This window comes from Lichenostomus cassidix, chromosome 1Aa (assembly GCF_008360975.1).
Source record: "Lichenostomus cassidix isolate B80296 chromosome 1Aa, HeHo_3.0, whole genome shotgun sequence".
NCBI lineage: Eukaryota > Metazoa > Chordata > Aves > Passeriformes > Meliphagidae > Lichenostomus > Lichenostomus cassidix.
In genome coordinates, this window is record NC_139480.1 from 16,160,676 (window position 1) to 16,182,929 (window position 22,254).

Sequence of the window (22,254 nt, forward strand, 5' to 3'; positions counted from 1 at the left end):
CTGGAATTACAAGTTTTTGTTGGTTTTTTTTTGTCTTCACCAAAGACCAAATATGTAGAACACAAGAAAACATTTCCTACATTATCTTATTAGAGCACATTCCCAATGTATTTCACTACCTTTTCTTTCACTGTTTGTAATAACTGATAACCTTTTCCTTCCTCAGAGCTTCTTTTGGAATTTAGTGCTCAATGTTGGCATTGAGTTCCAATATTAGTTCCTATCTTCCTGTATTTTTCAGTTTTGCTTCCTTATTTTTCTTATCTAAGGTCAGGTGAATTGCCCCTACCGTTTGTCTTGCCACTTTCTGCAGTGCTTTTCTGTTAGTTGGCATGACAGGAACAGCTTTGTGAATCGCATTTTGCCAGTGACTTCTCAGACAAATTAACATGATATATGTGTAGAGAATTTTTCTCCCAACTGCTAGATCTGCAGAGATTTGAGAACTGGACTTTTTTAGGTTGTTTTTTTTTCCCTACGTCAGGTTCTCTGAGCCCAATTATAAACTCCATGATACAGCATACTGTAGGCTTGAGTCTAAGAACCTTATTAGAACTTAATTTAAGTTTGCTTCTGCCATTTTCAATTATTTTGAAAGTGTATTAAGCAACAGATATGATTATACACAGAGGGTCGGAACTCAAGTGCTGAGGAAAAAAAATATGCTTTCAGTTTCAGTGCATATAATTGGAACAAGCCTTTTAAGTTGGCAAAATGCTGGAGAGCCCTGGTGGATGTGAGGGTTATGTATCATTTGTCATTACAAGGGCCCCTAAATTTCAGATGCATACAAATATTCCTGAGGTCCTATATCTTTTGTGTGACAAAGGACACATATGGTTTGGCTGAATAATATCAATTTTTCCAGGAACAGGAACAACTCTCTTGAAAGTGGGTGTCAGTCAGAATTTAAATTACAGCTAGTTGTCTTTGGTCTTCGTTTGAAAGTGATGGTGACATAAAGCATATGGAGTCAGAATTACAGAGCTCTTCTATAAAGTCAAAGGGCAACATTTCTGAAGTATGCTTTTGACCAATTTCATGTTCTTACTTTGCTTTCTAATTTACTCTTTGCAGTGTATATTTCTATAAATTCACATATTTATTATTTCAATATAGCACTATAGCTGAACTTGTGATTGAAATATAGCATTTCCCCCCCACATCTTTAAATTTGCTTTTTTTTTTTTTAATGGAAGATTGGAGATAGTTCCATGAGTTGGGTGTTATTGTTGCTACTGTTTCAATTTTTAATTTAACTTCAGTTAGAATGAAAAAAAATACACATTTAAAGAACTAATGGAGGAGTCAAATTTTATTAAGTCAGGTACATGTGATGGAGAACTGTCGTAGAAAATTCTGTCATTAAATAATAAAAGCTTCTGAATCCACACTGAGGCTTGTTTTTGTCTTGGTTGCTTTTCCTTCTAGCTACGTCTCCCTTACCTTATGGATATCTTTTATTTTTCCCTCCTGTTTTGGTCTCCTATTCAGTACCACATAGTTTTTCTGACAGATTTGCACAGTTCAGCTGTAAAAAAATAAGCAGAGGGATATACTTACGAGAAGACCATATGATGCTCCGGATCATTCACTTTAGTTTTGCTTCACTGGAAACAAATATATTTCTCTTTGTCTTTCCCACAGGCACCTGAGTCTGAAACATTACCACTAGTCAGGAAGATGTACCTGCTGAGAGCATCTACTTCTGTCTCTTTGCTTAATGCAAGAACTGCAGTAGTGGAGGAATTAAAGTGGTTCCAATCTGTCAAAATGTTAGTTCCTAGCTTTTGTAGTATTTTAGCTGAGAGACAGGAAAATCAAGATCTTACAGAATGTGTATTGGCAAATTAATTTACTTGCTGTGTACACTTAACAGGAATCTTGGCCATGAGGTTCATGAAATGTTTAAATACTTACATCTATAAAACACAATAGTGATAGCCATAAAAGTGTATTTTCTCCTGCTTTGAAAGTAGATCTTGCTGGGACTGTACTCAGGCAGAATGAATGTTGCTTGATACATTTAAAACCTACATATATTAACAGGTGATAATCCAGGAAAATTACCATAATGTTTATTTCCTGAGAACAAGGAATTTTGAGCAAATTTAAACACACAGCATGAGGAATGATTTATTGTCTGTAAACAGTTGAAAAGCCCCCTTTTAAATCAATTACAGATAATGGAAGAGAATTAAGGGTGAAAAGAGAAGAATTTTTTTTCCCTTAACTTGGATTTAAAATGACTAATGTTGAAACAACACATTGGAAATTTGTGGTAGTGTCTGAGCCTAACAAAGGAACTAACAAAGGAAGAAGAGCTTCCATATGTGAAACACATGCAGCTAGTATCAAAATATACAGAAACTCTCAATATTTCTTATTCTGTTGAAATTAAGTATACAGCTTGTTTTGAAACAAGCTAGATTTCTAAAGATAGCTTTGAGGTATTACTTTAAATGTGCTTTACTTCTCTGTTTGTTTTAGTTTAAACATTTGAAAACTTTTTCATCTAAATGTGAAACTTTTACAAATACTGAAAATTAGTATCTTTTGTCCCTTCAGCCTATTTCGGAGAGTGATTCTATCTGTACTAAGTAGAGTCCATGTACACACAGCATAAGCCTCAATTTTGTAGTAGATTTTCTTCCCCATTGCCTGACTAGATTCTATACGTATGAAAAACCAGGTCTATGTATGATCACACAAAACACAGAATTAACTAGGTTAGAAAAGACCTTTGAGGTCACCAAGTCCAACCCATGAACTAACACCACCTTGCCAACTAGACCATGGCACTGAGTACTACATCCAGTTTTTTCTTAACTACCTCCCTGGATAGCCCATTCCAATGCCCAATCACTTTTTCTGGAAGATGAATCTCAGTTTTCCATGAAGATTATTGATCATACATTAACCACATGTTTCTGAACATAAGTGCATTTTCTTCATATGTTTTCAATGACATTGAAAATAGAATGGTTGAGGTGTGTGTTTTTCTAGGATAGGCATAATGCATCTGCTATTTTTGCCTTTTATAAAAGATGTACTACCTCAATGAACTTAAATATTACTTTTTAAAGAGAAGGGAGTAAAAGTCTATGACATAAATTCTTGTGAGCAGCAAATTCAGCTGGTGGATGAATCAGGCAAAAGAAACTAGTCTTTTTTTACACTTCAGATATGAGGTACAGACTAATTATATGAAGCTCAAAAACATGTGTCAAAGAGTTTTATGGGCCCCATTACCTTTCAGGTTCATAAAACACTGCCAACAAGCATGTCCCTCTCTCTCCTTTGGAGAATAAATAGCTCAATTAATTTATAGGAGCCTTTCCATTTTGTGTGTAAAAGAAGAAAATGAAGGTAAATTAATCTGAATAAACTGGATTTGTATTCTATTAATCTTGTAGGAATTAGTATCACAATGATGCTAATACCATCATAAAATTTTTGCTGCTTTCACTTCATTGGGAAGAATGACAAACATAATTGTTTTCTTGGAATGGTAATGAGTACAGAAGTTATTTTCATGGACCAGTGTAGGCCTTTGAAAGTTTGAACTGAACTTTGTATACATTTTTATTGCTTAGTTGATTCTTTTGAATTTTGTCTCATTTGAAGCTTCATTTGCATGTAAAATCACAGTTCCCTCCTCCTTTCATGCATGCAGTTCAGATCTGGAGAAATGACTGACCACCAGGACCAACCCATGTCTGGAAAGCATGGTAAGTTCCAGTAAGTCTCCAATGAAAGCCAGGGGGACATTTTTACTTCCATGGTATCTGAGCCAAAGATGAGGAAGAAAATACATCTTTGAAGCTGTGATTTGTTTTAATGCCACAAACATATTTGTAAATGGAAATTGTTCCAGAGATGCGGTTTATTTAGCACTTCTGTCAGACTTCAAGCATTGTTTTGGCCTTCCTGGATTCAGTTCTTATCACCTCCTCTCTAAACAGGACGTTTTACAGAATTTGTCAATGTTCATTCTTGGTGCAGGGTGGAGTTGAATGCTATGTGTGGCTTCTGCTGCTTGCACTTAGCAGATCTAGATCCTGGTGAGAAGTAAATAGGAGTGCAACCACTGTGAGAGTCTGAAGATGGTAGAGGAATGCTCATACTATCCCATGCTTATGGTTTGAGAGAAATGGCCCAAGTCATTTCAAGCTATTAGTGTTTGCTGTCTGCAACTGTCTTTGGGATGAAAGTTGGAATATTTGGAGATCAGCTATATCAGAGGTGCCAAGTCTGTTAGAATTGACATGACTGTCGTCCTTTTCCCTATAATGCAGAGGTCATCCAGCAGAGCCACAGGTGCTCTCTCAGGCTGGTGGCCTGGTCTGAAGCCCAGCTGACAGGTGGTGTTAGACAGAAGGGTTTTTTACTACTTTACTGAATATTTTTCTTAGAAGAAGGTGATCAGATTTTGGCCAGCAGCTGAGAACACGTCCAGCACTGGGATGTCAAATTGTTGCATGGTTTAGTATTTTTAATGCCTGGCCAGAAGTCATAATCAAATGACCAGTTTTTCTGAGGTACATAAATGTACATTTCTGCATATACACATTAAAACTTGACATCTAGCTCTTGTAACTGCGTTTACAGAAAAACAGTTATTTCACTAATTAGAAAATGTTGTGTCAGATTCTCTACAGGAAAATAATTGGTTTGACCTCATTTCTAAAGAACAGTACACTTACTGAAATAGAAGAAAAGCTATTGATATTTTCTTTCACTGGATTGACATGGGAACAAAAAATTTAGGGTAAGGCTTAATCTTCATTGAATCCCAGTGCATCTTTTGTTCCTCAGCTATGTAATTCTTCACTTAGAAAAAGATGGTAAAAACCCATAATAATTTGGGGTATCTTGTTTCATTTATCAAGTTGCTAGAAATTGTGATGAAAGAGAAATAATGACAGAAAAGGATAAAGTGGTAACTTCCTGTTTATACTTCAAGGCTCCCTTTTGCAAGAGCTTCCTGATAGATTTAGGTAGCTACTAGTCACAATACCAATGAGTGGCTAGAGAATTTGTTTTAAGCTACAGTTCTGTTTTCTTGTCTGCTGATATGTGTGAACAGACCAACAGTTAATAATTGTAATTAATTTTCACACTGACAATTATTTTAAAATCTGCTGAATTTTAATACATTTTATTTCAATGCTTTGCCGATAATTTTCAAACAATCTACTGGCAACATCAATTATCCCCAAAGTTGAAGCCATTTTTCACTAAAAACGTTACAATTTTTTAAACAGCTGTTTCCCCTCCTGTTTTCCACATAGTAAAGAGTACAGCTGCTTCCTACTAAATGAAAAGCATTAAGAATTCTTTTTTACATATAAAATCAAATAGCTGTTGCAGTAGTCTCTGTATGTAGTATTTGTTGTTTGGCTGGTTTCCCTAGTTTAAAACAAATGATTTGACCATGGCATCATTTGCTGTGGTATGAATCTGGGAGGTTTTGTATTGAATTAAAGGGTCTAAATAATATCAAAGAATTCCTTTTATCTAATGCTTGAAGAAGCAAATGTATTTAGGGTGACCATATCTCCTTTAGCTTGCATATTGAAATCTTACTGGTATGTTATCTATAAGAAAAAGTGTAACACCAAGGGATGATTAGTGCAGACTTAGATTAGAATGGGAGCAACTCCAGTTAGATGAAGTACAGCATCATATGAGGTTCATTAAGAAAATGATGGGAGGTGATCCTCCTTCTCCACTTGGCCCTAGTGAAGCCATATTTAGAGTACTGTGTTCAGTTCTGGTCTCCACAGTTCAAGAAAGACCAGGAGCTGCTGGAGAGCATCTAGCATAGGCCACAAAGATGATGAAAGGTCTGGAGCATCTCTGTGAGGAGATACTGCAGGAGCTGGGCCTGCTTAGTCTGGAGAAGGGGAGACTGAGAGGTGATCCATCCCATCAATACATACAAATATCTCAAAGCTGGTGCCAAGAGGATGGTGCCAGTCTCTCTTCCGTGGTGCCCTGGGACAGGATGATCAGCAACGGCAATAAACTGAAAAACAAGAAGTTCCACCTCAACACAAGGGAGAACTCTACTTTGAGGTGGCAGAGCCCTGGAACAGGCTGCCCAGGAAGGTTGTGAAGTCTCCCTCTCTGGAGATACTCCTAACCCACCTGGACGCATTCCCATGTAACCTAGGTGACCATGCCTTTGCAGGGGTTTGGAATAGATGTTCTTCAGAGGGACCTTCCAACCCTAACTATTCCGTGATTCTGTTTCTTAATTATCAGCATGAATTTCTGCATTAAAATGAAAGATAATGTATCATCTTCCAGGAACGGAGATTCTTGGCATGGTGGTTAGTTGCAGGAGAGCTGTGAATCATTACTGGATTGTGAAAAAGATGTGTGACCCCAAGGTGAATTAGAAAACAGGGAAGTGTTAATATCACTACAGACAGCATTGCTGAGACCTCATTAGCAAAGACATGTATAATTTCCCATATTCAGAGACTCATACTGAACTAGGGAGAGAAATGATTGGATATTTAGAAAAATGGAATGTCCATTCTAGAAATGAAGTTGAAAATTGCCTAACTTGTTTAGCCAAACTACAACTGAGAGATATAAAGTACATCAGAAGAATAAAGAAAAGTAAAAAAACCAAAAAAACAGTGTTAGTTCAGGATTAAGTGGAAGTGGAATTTAATTGATTTAGAAACAGGAATTATTACGTAGGTGTCTGTGATACCAAGGCACTGGATTTGATGACTTGAAGAGATCTCATGGAGACTTTTCTTTGTCTGCTGACTCTTTTGGTCAAATAGTTTTTTCGACAAACAGCTTCCTTGACTGCTGTTGCTGGCATAATTGTGTAGGATCATGTGGCTGAGATTACTCCTTCTGATAATCTTCACTAAATCATGGAATTACCTATGAATTGTTTTCATCTCCTGATACCTCTGACAAGTCGATTAGCTCCCTTGGACTGTTTGATAAGGCTTTTTAAGTTCAAGTTTTGAATTACACCTGGAATGACTTCTGTTCATCAATATTGTATGTTCTTATTTGTAGGACTTCCCCAAATGAGTCCTGGGAAAGATTCATGTCTTTTGTGTAACATTTCTTCTGTTGAGAAGACACATTTAGGTACCCAAAGTTGTAATGATGTCATTTATTTATCACTTTATGTGTTACAGTTCTATTTAGTTCTGTTCTTTATTTATACTGAAGCACAAGAAAAAATTTACTTGGTTACATCAAGTTACTCAGCCCAATACTCATAGAGATAGCTGTAAATGTGTGCCTAGGGAAATCTAAGGACAGCAGAAGGCTATAGGACTCTTGTCTCTAAAGATCTCCATTCCCTTATTCTTCTTAGGAAGTCTGGGGTTGCATGAGACTTAAGGGCATTTAGTAAATGACAAATTATTTCCATTTACTCCATTTAGCATGGCTGTTGGGAAATTAGGTTTGGGGGTTTTTTGCCTCTTGTACTCTCTGGGGTCACCAGACACCACTGTAACTGGTGTGATTTAGAATGGCAGTTCTATGCCATAAATTGCATCCAGCTGCAATGGGCAACAAAGCATAGGAATTGGGAAAATACTGATTAACTGTGATGGTAATAGGATTTAATGTGGTCTTTTTTTCAGTGTGACTGATATTTGGTTTGTTAATTCATTATCATGTAGCATCCTTTATCACACACATAGCAGAAGTCTGGAATAGGGAATGAGACCATGTGGGACATTTTAGAATGGAAATATATGTTATGATGATGACAATATCAAGCAGCCCCCTACCAATAATGTATTCTAGATCTTCTCTCTTTCTTTTGGTAAATTGAGAATAATACACTGTGTATATGTGTGTTTGATTAAGTAATTCTTATAAATCCATTGAGATGAAATTCTGTTCTAATAGCCCTTTCTTATCTTTTTCTGGTCAGTTCAGAAACAGGGTTTCTGGGGCCATAAGGAAATGTTCAGTTTTGTAAGAGTTTGTTACAGCATTCTTTTTCTTTTTAAATAATGCTTCTGAAGATAAAAAATATGAAGTAATTTTTAGTTAAAAATTTAAACAATAGTTAATTCTGTTGAAAGTCAGCAAGAGTAGAATGGTGAACTTTACTAGAACTCCTTAAAATTGGGATTATGCAAAACTGAGTGAAGTCACCTTTCAACTCAAAGATGTTGAAGTGAATCCCTAAATCCCTACTGTCTCTCTGGTATTATGATGAGTAATGAACACTCCATAATTCACTTGCCTAGTTGATCAAAGAAGTGGATTTCAGAAGGCTCCCTGGGCATACCTTTCTTTGCTGAAATGGGGACTGAGATTAACTTTAGAATTTTGGCTCTTCAATCAACACAACTTTTATAAACTACAGTTTATTTCCTTTTAGTAGACAATCATGTAAGATCTTGTGGTTTTAATGTTGTTATAGCTTCTCAATAATTTTTAAATAAAAAAATTTGCCCAAATTCTAGATTAAAGAGGCATTTTAGATTATGATTAAATTCTTTCACTTAGTAAGCAGATTTGAGTCAATTGAGAGGTGATTATTCTCAACTAACATCTGTCAAGCACTGGCAGTAACATAATCCTTGTGCAAAAGCTTATTACATTGACCTTATAGTCAATGGGTTTAAGTGAAACATCCTTGGTGAAAAATCACATCAGAAATGTTCTTTTTGATTGGCTTAACAATACTGTTACTATTAACTTTATGGTGTGCTACCTAAGGAATAATTAAACCAGATGGTGTGTTAAACCCAACTGAAAGAATAAAGATATTTTTACTTTTAAGTTGATCAAAATTAGGTAAAACAACATATGTTCATATGCATTACAATTCTTTTAACTACATATTAACTGCTTTCCTTAATATTCTTCCTGGTGATTTGAGAGCTCTGCCTCTTGAAAAAAACCCAACAAAAACAAACCCAACAAAATTTCTCTTGAATTCTTCTTTTCAGACTCTCTGGTCACTCATACCCCTTTGTTGCTTTGTGTTTTATGTAATTTAAATAAGCAGGTTGCACACTGCAGAATCCTCAAATTACCTGAAACCGAAACACAAGTTATTTTGGGCCACATTCAAATAGTACAAATTAGGGCAGGTACATCCAAAAAAGGGATTTAGAGATTGCCTCTAAAGAAGCACAGCTTGTACAAATGAGCAAATTACGTTTTATGCAACAGATGTTGAGGAGGGAATTACAAATACTCCAGTTCCTGTTATTTTAGCTCTGACTTGCCACCGTTTCTCTTTAGCAGTGCCATGCAGGGCTAATAATACAGAATAACACACCACACCACATACATTATGACTAAAGTCTCTCTGCTGCCCATAAGCAGAACTGTTATTTTTATTCCTCAAATAATTACTATGGTGTTTTTTTTCTCCATTATTCCCCAAAGCATAAAACACTATTATACTTATTTTTTTCATACCAGTAACTCTTTTCAAACACTGCTGGTATTTTCTTCCTTAAGATTGTCTGATGAATGGAATGCAGCTCATGGAAATATGCAGTCCCATTGCCTGAACTGATATAAAATTAAATGAGAGTGGAAACACACAAATGAGATTTATGATCATAAAGCATTATGGAATAATGTTTTATCTTCACAGCTGCTCCTTATCCAGGTGCTGTTAAAAGCACTGAAAATATTCATAAAATTATGTTAGCTGTGTCTTGATTTTGCGAAGGATTCTGAATAATGGGCTTTCATTAGCTTGATCATTTTATATGCCTCTGTCTTCCTAGTGTAAATTACTTCTTAGTCACAACTACCTGTTCAAACAACTTGTAGAACAGCGTTAACAGTGAGTATCTGTTCTTGTGGCTGGATTAGCCTTCCTTTTTTCTGGGAGAGGTTCAGTTGGTTGAAGTGGGAGAGAAAAATTATCTTAATATATTATCTGTAATTGCCTATTATATTCCTTAGCTCTAAATTTCTTCTAGTTATAACAAAGTCCATATCATCAGTAGGAGTTGTCGACCAGTCTAATAATGTTAATGTTTTAAAGTACAGAGATTAATTCAAACAAAAAGACTCTTGATCTTTTGTTTGTGCCTAAATGGAGAAGCAATGTGATAAAAGATAAATCAATGTACTTCACAGGTATAGTGATTTCCTATGAATATGCCAAGCTGGACATGCATGTGAGTGTTTATATGAAGACATTTGTATTAGCAGAGTTTGCACATAGCATAATACCAAACAAGTAAATAAGGTTTGCAATTGGTACGTGGAAAAGGACTTTATTTTACTGCATTTAATATTCATTTAAATGGAGGATTAATAGAGTCAGTCAAAGCTAAGCCTGATGCAATTAATGTTTCAATTTGATGTGGGATCTTGCTGCCTTATTTTCTATAATGCTTTGAAAACTTTTATTGAATTCTGTATCTTCACTGGGCTTCAGTCACAAGTCTGCATTACAGAATCATAGATTTTCAGAGCATTTGATGTTGGAAGGGACCTCTGAGTTCATCTGTCCCAACAGCTCTACTCAAACAAGTCCGTTCAAAGCTGATTGCATATGATCACTGGGCACAACTGAAAGGACCTTGGCTCTGGCTTTACACACTCCCTTCAGGTATTTATATACATCAGTCAGATTCCCCTGAGACTTCTCTTCCCTAACCTGAACAGGCCAAGCTCTGTCAGCCTTTCCTTATAGGAGAGAAACTTCAGTCCCTTTACCATCTTCATGCCTCCACTGAGCTGTCTCCAGTATGTCCACGCCTTATACTGAGGAGTCCAGAACTGGACACAACACTCCAGCTGTGTCCTTACCAGGGCTGAGTAGAGGGGAAGGATCATGTCCATCAACCTGCTGTCCAAAATCATATGCTGTGGCCCAGGATATCATTAGCCTTCTCTGCTGCAAGGGTGCATTGTTGGCTTATAGTCAGGTTGTTGCCTACCTTTTCTGCCAAGTTGTTTTCCAAATTACTGGTTTCCAGATGATTGGTGTACAACATATACTGGTGGACTTCTGGTTGGACTTCATGAAGTTCCTGTCAGGGCATTTGTCCAGGTTGTTGAGGTCCCTGTGAATGGCAGCAAAATCCTTTGGCATATCAGCCACTTCTCCCAGTTTTGTGTCACCTGCAAATTTGCAAAAGGAACACTCTGCCCTAGTGAAGATGTTATAAGGGACTGGACCCACTACTGACCCCTGGCATACACCACCAGCTATTGGCTTTCAAGTAGGATTTGTGCTACTGATCACAACCCTCTGGGCCAGGACATTCTGCTTTTGTTCAGTTCACTTTGCTGTCTGCTCATCCAGCTCTTCCTTCAACAGCTTCTCTGTGATGGTCTTGAGGAAGAAACTATTAAAATCTCCACTGAAGTTAAAGTAAACAATATTCATTGCTCTCCCGTTGTTTACCAACTCAGTTATTTTTGGTTAGAAAAGAGACCTACTCCTTTTGTTGAGCAAGGATTACTGTAGCTCAGGACAGTTGAGTAAGACTTGGAGGTGAAACTTTGCTACAGAAGGATGCAGAGTAAGCTATAAAAAGGAAGAAGACAATGCCAAATTCTGCCTGCCTGGAAATCCCTAAAAATAACATCAAGAAGAAATGTTCTTTTAATGTAATGTGAAGAAATTTATGGTTTTAGCCTACACAAAGATTTATAGAACTTGTAAAGGACTATATGGAAAATCTTTGCCCAGGTCCTCATTAAATTTGGCAATGGTGAATGCTTTGAAAAAGCTGAAAATAACATGTGTTGTAGAAACCTATGAAATGAAGCAATTCTCAGGGAGTCTTAAATGCTTTCCTTTGCAGCTGATGTCCTAAAGTACAAGTCTTGTCTTTTCTACTTACAGATATCCCCACTCATGTCACAGGATCATTCACCATTAGTGCATTTTCAAGCCACTGGGTAAAGAAATGAAAAAGTTGTAAAAGAGTTACAGAGAATAACAGTTCCACAAGAAAAAAAAAATACACCAAAGTACATAGCTTGCATTTTTAGTATGGGCTTGAAGTCAATCAACACATTTTGTTGAGGTGCCCCAGAAATGTTAGTAGAGATAAAATTAGCTAAAGCCTTCAGAAATTAGGTGTAAAAAATATTCAAATTATTTCATAATTCCATGTAACCCTCTTAGAATTCTGCATTTTTATGAATCTATATTACATTCAGCAAGACCTTTCCAGAAAAGTTTGACCTTGTGGTACTCTTAAGCAAGAAATCATGTTCCTTGTTACCTTTAGTAAAACCAGTGTTTCTTATTGTTGCCATGATCAAGGAAAGCATTCAGCAGTCTGAAAGGAGCAGGGTAAATTCCAAAACCGTTTCACACTTGCACACTGAAATAGCTTCTTTCGAGCTAGTTTTTCTCCCTTGCCTTAATTTCTGAGTTTCTTTTATCAGATCTGTTCACTTACTGATGTTAGTCTTACGTTAGCTTTCTCTGTAAAGGAGTTGACATAAAATACTCACGTGAAAGATACAACACATATTCTATAGCATTAAGTGCTGCATAATTCTGCCCTTCATAGTCTCTCAAGGCAGTTGAAATGTAAACCAATAAAGCTTGTAAACCAGTGTAAGCTTGTTCTTCACAAATGAGTAACACTGATTTACAAAAACCGAGGTTGTTTTTAAAATATGGTATGACAGATGTGTAATCAAGAGGGAAAAGAGTAGTGCAAGTAACAGAGTGAATCTCACAGAATTTTCTTCTCAAACTCCATTTTTGAAAACTGAACTAGTGAGTGGATAATTGTGTGTTGCAGTGTGTCTCCCAGCAGCTAGTACTGTCAACAATATACAGAAGTTTTCCACGTCACAGAACAATGAGATAAAAATAAATGCAGTGAAACCACAGGGCTAACATGAGAAGATGAGGAAGAATTGGTATAAATTGTTATAGAGATATTTGATTCTTTCATTCCAGGTATTCAGTTTTATGTATAAGATAAAGTAGAGGTGGCAAATTGAATGCTATATGTGTTTGTTGATGCTCTGGATTAGAAGGGCTGGGGACAGCAAATCTTGAGTAACAAGCTCCCTGACTTCCTGGCACAGAAGTAGTTCAGTGAAAGTTCCAAATAGAAGTCTTCCAGAAAATAACTCATTAAAATAAACATTTTTAAAATGAAAGATCAGAAAAATCCTGCTATGGTTATCTCTGAACTCCCCAGGTTTGTCTCAAATGTCTGAAACATCATCAATCAATTCTTTCTAATCCTTTGAAGGTGTTGGAAATACTTAAGTGGTATAGATAGACAAATGTAGAAGATAATGTTCTCTTTTGAATATAACACTTCAAAATTGAACTCAGGGGTAATAGTATAAGAAATTTTCCTGAGGTCGACCAAGGTTCCAGATAGTCTCGTATTCTGTCTCTTACAGTGGCAGAACATTCAAGCCTGACCATTCACTGCAGTCTGGACTCTGTTGGTGTGATTTATTTACCCTGAGCATCTGTGTCCACAGATAGCAGGGAAGAAAATCCAAATGTATATGAAAACTCAGTGCCTTTAGAGCTCACTTCCATGCTATCTGAGCATATTATGATAGTCCCTCATTTCTGTGACAATATTGTCTAAATATTACAAAGAGGTTGTTTTGAGTTCAAACATGATTTGAATACATATCTCCAAATATTTGCATAATAGTGCACCTAGGAAAAAATTACCTTTCCTTGTTTCCCGTGAATATTCACCAGTTTATTTTGTTCAGTTTCTTAAGACCTGGTACTTCTACCACTGAGACAAAAGTGGCTCTTTCCTTAGTTCTTTCTCTGCTAGAGATGGAAATACATATATTCTTGAGACAAAAACGTGCCAACAAGTTACACTCTCTTGACAGAGCTTAAACAGGATGCCTGAGCTTGCACTTATGTTATCTTGTAGCCTGAATATTTTATGGTTTCTCAACATTTAACTTAATTTTTACTATTGGTGAAGTTTAGAAAGGGATAGAAACTTAAGCCAATGGTGCTTAAATGTAAGAAAATTTACTGGTTTGCAGGTTTTTTTGGCACAATATTCTAAAGCTAAGCAAGGCAGCTATAAAGTTCCTTTGGTTGGAAGAGATTATAAATAGCTAGATTTTCATCAGTTTTTGAAAGCAATCCACATTCCCACCCCCAACCTTGCTTCTGCAGGTTCTAGTAGTATTTGCAATATCTGTTCTTACGAAAAACTGAACCACTTAAAAGACAATTTAGAAGTTCTTAGCCTTCAGGCTTTGTACTTCAGTATGAAAATACTGGTACACACTGCTAGAAATAGAGCTATAGTCACCTTTGTATTATAGTAAAGAAACCTTCTCAGGAAGGATCACTGCCTTTTTTTTGCTCTTGATGTAATAATAGCAATTGGGGAAAAAACCTCTAAGTGAGCTCTGTGTCAAGGGCCAGCATAGGACCTAATCTTTTATTAGTTAAACTCTGATAAAGAAGGGTAGTAGATGAACCTTTTCCCTGTAAATTTTACCTTTGCAGGTGAAAGAAAATGTTATATACAGCCCATTTGCATTATTTTCGATAAGCCAATTCTGCCGTAAGTCATTTGGAACAATTTAACAAAGAACAAAATGCATTCAGATTTCCAGGAGCAAGCTGCAGTCTTAAAAGTTCCTGTCTCTGCTTTGCTGTAACAAACAATATTTGAACATTGTGCCCTAAATACATGGCTATAGATTACTTAAATTTGAAAATCCACACTGGATCAAAAGAGACAGTAATTTCGTTCAACCTGAGGTGTTATTTACTTTCTGAACTGGTACCAAAGTTACTGATGTATAATGCCAAAAGGTAAATTATTTTGAGCTAGATTTAATTTGAATTTTATTGCATTTTTTTGTTTGACAGAGGATTTGGCATTAATTTCTTTTCTTCATTTTGAGGATCTTACACTTTTAATAATTGTGTTGCCTAATGCTCTAATCAGTTTATTACCCTATAATTTAGCTTGAACAATGCTGCTTCTGTTCAAAATAAACAGATTTGGTATGTCTGTGAAATAGACTTATGTTTAGTAGGATGCTTTACCATCTAGAAAAGCTCGGAGGTTTCTGAATGCTTAAGAAATTATAATGCTGGTAGATTTAGCATTTGTATATCTGCAGGCTCATGCTTACTCAGTTGTATCAAGGCAGCTTAAGCTAATATCTAATCTTCTTATGGAATAGTTCTTCCTGTAACAACAGGATTGTGCATAACAAGCTTGAACAGCCATGTGGCTCTGCTGCTGTGTGAAAGGGAGGGAAGGAGGAGTTGCCTAACTTTTTATTCTTTATCAAATGTTTGATTATCATTATCCTTGCATGTGCAGGACAGCCCAAGAGTCTTCCTGTGGTGCCATGTATTCAACTCATACAAGCCAAGAAGTCATGAAGAAATCACTGTCCACCTTGATGCTCTCCTTTATGCCACTATTCTATCAAAAGAGGAAATAGACAAAAGGCGCTGAAATATTATTTTGGTACTATATTGAGCTTAGGTATATATGACAATGGAAAAAAAATTGATTAAATGTAGTTACCCATGTGTTAGAAGGGAAAATAAGTAAAAAAATTTTAGCAATATTTTCCCAAGAAAATGACAATAATTACATACAGATATTCCACTTCATATGGTATTCTGACAAAAAAGAAACCTACTTATGAAGCAGGAAGTAGAAATCTAAATGACATTTTCTTATTTCAAATTCATACTTTGTAGGAAAAAATAAGGCAACTTAGTTGTGTGCAGAGATTCAGTTCACTGCTCTTTTTTGCTCAGCACTTTCAGTTGTATTCTATTGGCAGGATTCCCTTAGGCTTCAATGAAAAGTATAAAAAGTGTAGATCCTTTACAGTGGAAATTATAAACCAAAGGAATTAATAACTAAAAGAGGCAGCAAAAATCCAAAGAGAATTTCAAGGAGTGGTGTAAAAAAACTTAAAATATGTAAATAAGTAATTATATGTAAATAAATATATGTAAATAAAGGCGTGGGGAAAATAAATTTCTCTCGTGCATTTCATTGATCTCATTGATGAGCTGAAAGAACACAACAGCAAAGATTGATCTAGCTCCCGATCTACCTCCAGATATTGTCTTCTCTTTTACAAATAGTGCTGCTAGAAGTGTCCAAGGAGAAAACCAGTAAGAAAACTTTCCTATGCAGCTCCTGATCAGGTTCATTATTGTCTTTCAAAGTAAAATGACTGAATCCTGTCCTACTTGTTGCTTCATATACAAACCCCATGTTTTTTTCCTGCCTCTGTTTTATAAACCCATACTAATTTTTGACTGTGCTGAAAGAATACAAAGTAATTTTACTGTAGGGTGTTAAGTAATAAATCCATTAAATATTGTACTTACATTGAGAAACAAAGAGAGCATAGCATGAATTTTCATGGTTTTTGTAAGCTGTACTACTGTACTGGGAAGTCATAGGTTTGTGATAAAATCAGTTATTTCTTTTATTAATGAGAAATGTGTAACACAAGTTATATGGTGGGTTTTCTAGTGTTGGATAAGAAACTGAAAGATCATACTATATATTAAGTAACTTAAATGCTTTTTCCTTATTCAAAAATGTGAAAAATGAAACTGTAGATTTTGTTTGTTTATTTGTGGTAGAGTTCCAAGAATTTTTTTTCACATTTTTCATAAAAATCCAAACTGAATTTTTCAGCCTGTTTGGGAAAAAGAAAAACATTTTCATATAATGCCTTGAAATGTACAATGTAGAAACTTCTGAGTGTAGGATAATTTCCAAGAAAAATACTGGCACTACAAATAGTTCATTTTTTTAAAGCATGTTTTGCATATGTGTCCTTATTCATAAATTTTCTTCAAATTAAGATTTTGTCCTCTACCCAACATATAATTAATATAGAAAAGTTTTAAAAAAGTAGCAAAACACAGACAGGAAGCCTCTTGAAAGTAGATATTTAACATAAATTTTTCTCTTACTGGAAACTAATCAGATTTCATTTTGCATGTAGGGGTCACCTTAATTTATATAAAACACAGTCACAATGTGCAAAAAATTAACATCATCGTAACAATTCTTCATCTTCATACAGCCAGCTTTTACTTTCAGTAAAATATGACTTGATTTTCTTTTCAAAATGAATTTATGAGGTTCACTCAGACTTGTTTTGTTTTGTTCATAACTCAATCAGGCATGTAACCAGTTTAGAAGGCTGCAGAAAGCTTACAAATAAGCTTTGGATTCATAGAACAACTATGTTTTAGAGTGACTGCCTATAGAAAAGCTATTTGCAGATTGCTGGATCTCTCATTCATGTAGTATTGCTGTATCTATTTTTCTCCCATGTCATCAGCTTTTGTTCCTTTATTTCAAACACACTTAATTATATTTTATTCTTATCACCCCAATGAAGGGAAAGGATAATAACAGATCCATTAGACTTCATTAAACTGATGATAAAAGCCAGAAACTCTGAAGGAATATTTACAAGATGAATAAGTTTTATTTAAAAGTATGGCTACTTGAATCTTGTCTTATCCTAATGCATCTTCAGAGCTGTAGCTAAAAAACAGCAAATGGTTCTCATCTATTAAGTGTGAAAGAAAAATATGACAGAGGGATTAAAATTATAGTCAAACTTACATTGTCATTTAAAAAATCATTAATTGGTCCAGGCTGTTCATTGTTATTAGTAGCTGAGATACTTTATTTCTTTGGTTTTACAGTTTGTAACTCAGATATCTGTCTCAAATTGCTTTCAATGGGATGAATTACAAATATAGTTAATAATTTGTTTTTCTTGAGCTTCTAAAATTCAAAGAATGCAATCTTTGACTGTTTTGGTTCCTATTTCATATTACATAAATGAGAATTTATCATCCAAATAGAACTATAGTTGCATGTATACTTTAGTGTATCTGGGCTTGTCATTGTTAGAGAGGAAAGAAGGGCAGCATATTGACCAAAGATGGACTGACTATGCCATGGAGAGGTTAAATGCTGGAAAGCACAGCAGTAATATAAAGACAAGGATTTTTTTAATAAAGGATCTATTATAGCATCCTCTTTCCTTGCTAAAAATTTAAACATGAATGAATTTTTAACAACAATGAAAAACCCATCAAAATTGATAAAATGATCCTTTTTTTACATCGCACATGATGAACCATTCAACTTAGTGCAACAAGGAATCAAGGATATAGAAAACTAAACTGGATTAAATTGAAACCATGTATGTTCTTTATATGGAAAATTCAAACATTGTTAATTCTAATCAAAGTAAAAATAAAATTACTCTTGTAAAACCTCACAATTTACAAGATAGGTCTATCTGTAGCTTATGATAGCTCTAGAGGGGCCTCCACATAGTGTGTTCTGTATCTGTTAGGAGCAGAATTTCCTCTTACAGAAGGTGAACCTGGCCAATGTCAGCAGCATGGTGCTAGACTAGATGAATCGCCAGTCTAGTAACTTTCTTCTTATGTTGCAAATATAAGAGATGCTTTATAGGATTATTGAGATATAATAGGATGATTTAGTGAGAAATCTTTTGAGGTGATAGAGGTCAGTTGGCTTGAATTTTCGCTCACTCTTGGTGTTAACAGAATATATGGGATGCACATCTGAAAGTGTAAAATAGTGTCAGAAGAAAGGACAGATGTCAGATTATTTTTGAATTTCTGCCAAAGTTTTACTAAGTGTAGTTCTTGGAACCTTTTGAAGCTTTCCAGGGTTTGATTCAAATTACTGTGGTTGCAAATTCTATCACTTTTATGTTGCTCTCTGTTATTTTGCTTCTCTTTCATATGATTTTTTTTAATATAATGGATGAGTCCCAAGATCATTTCAGGGATGATATATATATTTTAGTTTTGTAGACCTCCACATTGCCTAGTTTTTCTTTCCTGACAAGTTCTATCATGCTGACCTATTGTTCCTATTCACTTTAACTGTATGTATACTGTGCTTCTTAGCAAAGATATAATGGTTTTTTTTCTCATCTTTGCAAGGCACAGCTAAAAAATTGGACCCAACAGTATGCTCTCTCAAAAGCTTATATAATCTCACCTCATTGTTAGTGTAACATAAAGAGTCTTCTCGTATAATTTTGCATTTCAGTGAGGTTAATTCTAGTCTTTCATTAAACTGCCATTGTGATCTAAGCTTCTAATGGAAATTTAGAAATATTTCATCACCTGCATATTTTCAGAACCGTAGCTATTAGACCAGAAGTGATAGTTTCTCACATAGGCATGAAGAATTTTTTTAACATTTATGCTAATTGAAATGGGGTCTTTAATTTTTAAATTTGAACTACATATTGTTTGCATTATGTGTTTAGAAATGAGATTCTCCCTCATTTTTTGCTCTCTAGAAAAGGACACAAGTTCCTTAAAGAAAGTTTCTTAACATGAAAGTAAATCTGACTAGTCTTAATGATACCAAGTTAGGAAATACCATCGGAACCTCCAAATGGAGAAGGGACAAAAAAGTTTGGAAGTGTTCAGAACAGCAAAGAGAATGCATGAGAAGATACAGAATTTGTGACTAGAACAGAGAAGTGAGTCAGACATGAGGCCAATACATGAAAGTGTGTGTTCTTTATACCAGTCAAAATACTGGTTTCTTTCACTGAAGAGGCATCATAACACAGAACAAGTGCTCAAAATTGAATCCATAGCTGTGATGGATTTCTGCTGCACGTTGGTGAAGCTTAGCTTTTTTTATTATTCTTTGCTCCTTCTTGGGCAGATGGCTCCATTTGGCATCAGATTCTTTTGGGAGAAAAGGCAGGAGTATGGAAGATGTGGCTCCCTGGAGTGCAAAGTTGCATATCTGGGCAGGCGGGAAGATAAACTTAGGAAAGCAATAAACATTTCCATCTTCCCTAAGGCATTTGTTGTGTATACTGCTGTTAGTAATGCTGCTACTCATTCATGTCTCAGGTCCTGGGTTCTGTGTTGTGAAAGCTCTGTAACAGATCCTCAGAAAAAAGATTCCTCAAGAGGAAGGGTGATGACAAACCCAAACACTGGTCTGTTTATGCTGTGGTCCAAAGTGGCTGTAGCCTCATAGTCTTGAAAAATTGATGGAGATCTTTTGAACAGATGTGCCAAGAATTGAACTTTCTTAACAAATATGCACTAAAAATCTACATAAAATGGATGCAGAAAATAGAAAAAAAGGCCAAGAGTTTGTGCAAAGATGAATATTATTCTTGTCAAATTACATCAAATTCACACTTAAGCTTAATTGTACTTAATGGCTCAAAAGGCAGCTCTAGTCTTAGTGACTGACAGAAACCCAGTGACTGTGACTATTAAAAATAAATTCTTAGATTGAGTCCAATCTGAATTACAATAAACAATCTCTTATTTTCTGATGAAGTGATGAGGGTTTTAATGAGCTCAGACACAGGGATGAGTTAGTGAGCATTCCTTTACAATAGAGTCCAATGTTTATGATATAAATATTTTGTTGCTTAACACATACACTTTAAATATGAGTCTAATAAATGGTCTCTGCTCCCTGCATGGTCAATGGAGAGATTCCAGGTAATTTCAAGGACATTTAACTTACTCTAGACACAACAGTACATTTCCAAGGGTATTTTGTTTTACAGCATGCAATTAACAGTAGTTTAATAATTCTAGAAGACCTTAAACTTTCATATTTCTTTACAAATTATGGAGAATCTTTGTTTAAAAATGGTGGAAAAGTAACAAGTTCATATTCCTGTTACTAGACTGCCCTCATCAGACCCTGCTCCATTTCTTAGTTTATGAAAAGAATCACAGATTTTCATCCCTTGGAGCCTTGCAGTATCAGGCCGTGTTCTGTCAATTACTGCCTCTCATCTTGTCACTGGTATAGTAAGAGATTAAGTCATATTTTTTTGTGCTTTCTTCTAACATTAGCTTTAGATTTGTAAAGATGATGTGAATCTATTATATGTACAATTTGGGTAAGGTTTTGCTGAATGACACTTGCTGCTCAAACAGCAAAATAGTACATTAATAGTCATCATACATTATGTTCCCAAGCTAATCTATTCATAGGATTTGAGCAGAAGATCGCTTAGCTTCTCAGTCAGGCTTTAATTACTTCAGAAGCTTACCAGGAATCTATGAATCTAATAATTCAGGGGGGTTGAAACTGGATTATTCAAGGATTATTGGTTGTCTGTGGTTACTTGTAATTAGCCACCTGATTTTAGCTTTTTCTGTCTCTAGGGGAGAGAACGTAACTGTCTTAATATAGCACAGGACTGAGACTCAAGAGTCCTGTTAGCTTAGCTCTCTGATTTGTGTGTAGAGCATACTTTAAAAGGCACTTGACTTATCTTTGTGTAACTTTCTCTCTTGATAGCAGTGGAGATCACAATGCCAAACCTTCTTTGTAAAACGTTTTGCGAGTATTGATAAAAGCTCTGCATAGGACTAAGTACGTTTTCATCATATCTAGTTAGCAGAAAGAGATCAACTGGGACAAACAGAGAAATAGAGAAAAATAAATACCATGATAAACATGATACATACAAACTACTCTTGATAAGAAAGTCATATTAATGTTAATGAGTCCAATCTCAATTAAGGGAACGGTTAGTGTCAAATGTATTTTTAGCTGCTGATCTGAGCTTATTTATGGATCCATGACTGTACTATATGAGAATCATAAATATCATGCATTAAATCAGTATTAGGCACAAATGTTATAAGAATCCAGCATGTCTAAGCCAGCACGGATTCTCTTGCATGGCCTATATTTGTAACTTCACTGAATTGTCAGCTCACTGCGTTAGTGTGTGCACTTCATGCCAGCTGCGTGGTTCAGTGGTTCTTTCTAAGAACATTTTAGGTAGAGGTACCTCAGCTCATGGGAGACAGTAGTGAAGCAAGGAAATGGGGAAGCTGATCCCACCTGAACTGACTGATGTGCAACAGAATTTTCCTTCATCATGAGCTTGTCTATTCACTGATGAAAAGTATCTATTGTTTGCTGCACAGCTCTCTTACCAAACATACTGCCATTTTTTGTCTGCATAGGATGTAAAACTCATAAAGCTACCTGAGGTCTTCCAAGGAATAGATAAGCTTGGCTGTCTACTAGAAACTATTTAATTCTGTGCTTAGAATTTTTGAAATGACAAAGGACAGAGGACAGTCAATTAAACAGATGTAGCACTTGAAGCCAATGAGACAATTACTTATTTTTCAGTGATTCAGGCTACCAGCTTGCCAAACTATAGAGAAATATCATCTTCTGAAACAATATCATTTTTTTCCCAGCATTTTTAAATTAA

The 22,254-nt window shown here is 35.5% G+C and overlaps 1 protein-coding gene across 3 annotated transcripts in view; it reads left to right on the forward strand.

Moving 5' to 3' along the window:
* The window catches only part of TAFA5 (TAFA chemokine like family member 5), a 402,257-nt gene that overhangs the window by 12,420 nt on the left and 367,583 nt on the right, over window positions 1-22,254 (forward strand). The window lies entirely within an intron of this gene.